This window comes from Sycon ciliatum, chromosome 9, assembly GCF_964019385.1.
Source record: "Sycon ciliatum chromosome 9, ocSycCili1.1, whole genome shotgun sequence".
Lineage (NCBI taxonomy): Eukaryota > Metazoa > Porifera > Calcarea > Leucosolenida > Sycettidae > Sycon > Sycon ciliatum.
In genome coordinates, this window is record NC_088651.1 from 5,721,445 (window position 1) to 5,726,672 (window position 5,228).

A 5,228-nucleotide genomic window follows, 5' to 3' on the forward strand; every position below is an offset into this window, starting at 1 on the left:
GGATACTATATACATAGGTGTCAGGACGTCGAATGTCTCAGTACTCTGTCAGTTTTGTGCCTAGTTATTGCTTTTTCTGACAGTATAATTATAGTATCCAGTTACAGTGATAGAGAGTTGCTCTTAACTCGTATCCATATGTCCGTTTCCTTTTTACATATTTTTATGGCTCAACATCCGAGTTTCAAAGGTCAAAGTAGGTGCATTTTATGCGTGGACAGAAGAATGACAAAGAAGGGGGTCATCGCACACGTACAAAAGTATTGTCATTTATAATGTAGTTATAATCATGCAGAAGGAGAAGCTGAATAGAAAGGTGGGTAAATGGCATTCGGTTGAAAGGGAGAGGTGTATAGCGTACTGCAAACAACAACATCAAAACGTTTGGCTACATGTAGGTGACGAAACAGATTAGTGAACGAAGTACAGCCGATTACATATGAAAGCAATGGCTGCAGGGCTGAATGGAGCAAAGGGGCGGCCAGTACCCAGGCAACAGTCCATGCATTCAATGGTGCGACGGGTAGAACAAGCAAGCATGTGAGATAAGTGGAAAGTCAGTAGTGTACATGTCAGCTGATACTGATGATACAACAATAACACATGCGTATAGAGTGACAGTACAATAGAAGAGGTAGAAGTTGGAAAACGAGTATAAAAAGAAAAAGAAGAATAACAATTCAGAACAGAAGCTACAAATTTTGCGAAGACTGAATATCAAGAAGACATCCAGGAGCGAACAACGAATACACGACTGAAGGTACAACAACAAGAAAACTTAGACAACTCCCCTAGAATAAAGAGGGTCAGAACCGGGCTCTAACACCCATACGGTTCAGATGGTCGTGAAGACCGGGGCTCTACCAACCGTGGATGGTTGTAGAAAGGTCACTGTTTCCGAACACTGTGGTCTCTACCTTGTTACATGTTGTCAACCAATAACAGGGACACTACATGTATATGTACATGTACATGTATAATTATGCAATATCCCAGATGGGGAGAGAGAGAGAGAGAGCGAAGGAAATCACTGATCCGATCTAACGTTGCCAGTGTAACGAAAGTTCCTTATTGGTCGCAGATCTCTTTGACTTGCAGAAGAGAGTGTGACGCCCAGCCGCCCGAGGTAGCGTCAGCTACGTTCGTAAGTTCTCCCGTGTGAATTGTGATCACGTGACTGCCTTCCTTGATTGGTCCCGCACTTGTCGCTCCGCAGAGACCTTCCAAATAGGCAGGAATAGACACTCGATCGGGTTCACGTCGGTAGTGAGCAATATTTATACGTGCTGGCCGAGTGCACTGTTGACCGTCAATTTTGGCGTACCACAGAGAGCCTGAGCCGTGAGGCCCTCCACTAGTCCGAATAGTGGTTGAGTAAGTGATCCGTAGAAGTGTGGATGCACGTTTCTTCGTGAATCGGAGGCTAGCCAGTTGGGTGATTCCATTTCCAACTCCGTAATGTGTTGTATAGGCGAATCCTAGTGATGCTGGATTGCACTGTTGTAACTCCTTGAGGAGAACACGCACAGAAACAAATACAAGACTCAGCACAGGTCGAACCTCAAGAAGAATCCAGCAATATCACAAGTGTCTATATATAAGTCAGGTAGTGATCATCAGACAGTTTGCCTCCAAACCGTCTCCCCATCCCTCAATCCACACAAACAATACTTCGAAGTAGTATACTTCATGTAATGTACACACATTGCAGTAGATATACCGGGTATTATAGTATCATAATGGCAGTTGCCTGTTTCATGTCCACCCCTACGAAAATTGTATATTACTGTATGTCATTCTTTTGTTCATACAGTAGTTGTAGCTTCTTCTACACAATCTCTGCTCTATCGTTTCTCTGAACTACAGACTCTCACTTTCATGTTCCAGCACTTGTTATGCTCACCACATTCACATGTACATGTACATGTATACACAAGGGAGATTTGAAGCTTTGTCACAACTCTCAGTTTCACGTACATTGTACATGTATTACTACGATCATCAGGCAAAATGTACAATGTACATTGTACATTTTGAAGTCAAGACTCAAGTGGCGCTCCAACACTCTTGATGTAGTCATCATGCATACAGTCATCATGCATACAGTCATCATGCATACAGTCTTCATGCATACAGTCTTCATGCATACAGTCATCATGCATACAGTCATCATGCATACAGTCATCATGCATACAGTCATCATGCATACAGTCATCATGCATACAGTCTTCATGCATACAGTCATCATGCATACAGTCTTCATGCATACAGTCATCATGCATACAGTCATCATGCATACAGTCTTCATGCATACAGTCATCATGCATACAGTAACACTCTAACATACCTGCAATGTAGACACAGGGCCTTCCAAATTGTTTATGCGATTTGCGTTTCCATTCACGCTCGCCCGGATAGTGCGGTTCGCCTCAGCTAATTGCGACTCAAGGATGCCGACGTTTGTATTCAGGCTCGCCCGGATGGTGCGGTTCGCCTCAGCTAATTGCGACTCAAGGATAGCGACGTTTGCATTCAACGCTTCAAATACAGCTAGTGTCAGCCAACCTGTAGGGAGTAACACAAAAATGTCCTATGGGCGTCAACACTTTTCTGAATCTACATGACATGTACATATAAGTCTGACACGTGACGTGACTGGATCAGTTACAAGCTGTCTTATGCACTCATCCCGCGCCCGGGACCACAATGACTTGATTACATTATAATGTTGTGGACATTGAAATCCGGTCACACGTCTAGGGGCCCCGGGGCGCCGGCCATGCAGCCGTAGTCCGTACACACATGCATTTATGCGTGCAGCGCGCTGGTCGCATCGGATGAATATGACTGTGCACTGCACGCAGCGTTCAGTACGCGATGAGGGCGCCGGCCCCGGTCAATCGACTGGATTTCCATGTCCACGACAGTACATGTACAATAGGTGTTCGTATGCACTCATCACGTGACTCGATTGGATCTTCGTAATTCGTATGCATTCAACCTTTGACTGGATCTGGGCTTCTCTTATACAATGCAGAAAAGTTCCACAGAACTGAATGGGTATAATGACAGGCAAAAATGGCATGTCACTGTATTGTCCCTAGGCCCCGTGTAATATGCCGGCATTATTTTGAGCATTTTCGGTACAATCCGCGAACCCAGCACTTTGGGCTCGTGATGCAGCATTTTGGGGGAAACGGAGCACTTGGCCGTTGTGTATCAAAATTGGGAGAAGAAAAACTTCCCAAACAAGAACGTCACTTCCGCACTCCGTGGGTTAGCTTCTTGTTGAGTAGTTTATGACTTGTTTACCATGGCAGACTCGAGCAAGTCTCTTATTGAGTATTTTCTGACTCCCTGGTTTTGACGGCGTGTGCTGAGGATGACAAAAAAGTGAGCATTTTCCGAGCATTTTCGGCAAGGTCTGGGAGCATTTTGGGCAAGGTTTATGAGAATTTCCCAAAAGCATTTTCGGCAAAGTTTCGGGCATATTACACCGGGGCCTAATTGTCACTGACGCAACGGGGTTACGTCACTAAACGGCACCCCATAACAATAAAAAAAGAGTAAATTATCGTGTCCGTTCCCGAAGGGAACTCACGACGGCCGCTAACACCCGGTAAACCCTAGCCGCAGATGCAGCGCCTTACGGTGGGGCCGGGGGTGAGTGGGTAAGTCTCACAACCACTGGCACAAGTGTCGAGAACGACCCCATTAACTGCATCCATGTACCCCTTGTGCCTGGCCACAAGTTCCCAGTTGACTGTGGGTAGCAGCACGGCTGGAAAAACCGCTCCCAGGCAGGAATTTAACCAGGTACCTCTCGTATCTGAATCATGGTCTTTGATCAACCCACTGTGCCTGCCTGGTCCCCATAACAATACTTCGAAGTAAATCCTCTACAGCACGAATGAAATTTGCTATTGTCATGACATGAATCCACACGTCCAGCGACTAACAGAATAGTTTCGCATGACATTGCATATTGAGCACATGGCGGGGGCATACTTACGTGTCTGACATACGTCGCCCGTGTAGCCAACTGAGCAGTTACACGAAAAACTATTGAATGCGTCGATGCAACTCCCGTCATTCTGACACGGCTCGCTGGCACACTCGTCAATCTCTGCAAAACGTGAGTAGACAAATGAGATACACTGTACGTGTATTACTACACAATAGGGCTTGAAAATGATGACGTCAAAAAAGGCCAGGGAGTAGTAAGTTGACATCAGATTTCTATTTTGGATCCACTAAGGTGTGACTTTGCTATTGCCTCAGTATGTGGGTGCATAGCAACCCACTCATGTCGTATGCAGGGGTGACTTTTACTTCGCCACCAGTTGTAACCCCGCCCCCAGTAGCCAAATCAGTCAGTTTCACTGGTTACATCACCTTGCTGTGAGTAAGACGGCTTGAAATGTGCTTTGATCCATACAAAAACTGGATCCAAGTGGATCCAATTTTTAGAATTTTTGAAATTGTTGCTATGCTGTGACGTAGCACTTTCAAGCCCTATAGAGTAGAGTGTGTTTGGGACATTGAACAGTCTTCAGCACTGCATCAGTTTGCTTTCGTTATAAAACTAAAAGGCCAGGTTCGCTATTTGTACATTGTTTTGACGATGGGTGACTGGCCCGAAACGTCAATAAATTTTCTACATCATCAATAAAAGAATTTTCATCAACAGAGTGAATAGCAACTAAATGGAGCGGTTGTCAGTTCACAAACCCCCTTTTATTTCCATCAGCTGCGAAAAACAAATTAAAAACAAGGACCAACACTATAATTATGTAGGTTTCATAATGTACAAGAGGATTGTCACTGCAGACGATAATAGTTATCGCTCGTTGCTTTTCTGCCAGTGCACCTGGAATCACAAGGTAGTCAGTCACTTGTTTGATGAATACTCATCTAAACTGAGCCACACAAGAGAGAGAGAGAGAGAGAGAGAGAGAGAGAGAGAGAGAGAGAGAGAGAGAGAGAGAGAGAGAGAGATGGAGAGAGAGAGAGAGAGCGGAGGAGGAGGAGGAGGAGGAGGAGGAGGAGGAGGAGGAAGAGGAGGAGGAGGAGGAGGAGGAGGAGAGGGGGAGAACTGTGTTGCAACTCCGAGTTTCACTTAGCCCGAACATACTATAAGAGGAAGCAAGGTGAGGATTACTGAGGGGAGCCTCAGCGTATACATGTAAGTCAGGTGCAGGCGAGACGTTGCTAAGTCTTTATGCTTG

General features: G+C 45.3%; 1 long non-coding RNA gene across 1 annotated transcript; it reads right to left on the reverse strand.

Annotated features, from left to right (window-relative positions):
• Nucleotides 1-602: 602 nt before the first annotated feature.
• Nucleotides 603-4,151, reverse strand: LOC135824484 (uncharacterized). The gene is made up of 3 exons (XR_010554862.1): nt 4,013-4,151; nt 2,348-2,565; nt 603-1,509 (listed from the first exon to the last, which is right to left on the reverse strand). It is a non-coding gene; the product is annotated as an uncharacterized LOC135824484 (long non-coding RNA).
• Between the last annotated feature and the right edge of the window lie 1,077 nt (nt 4,152-5,228).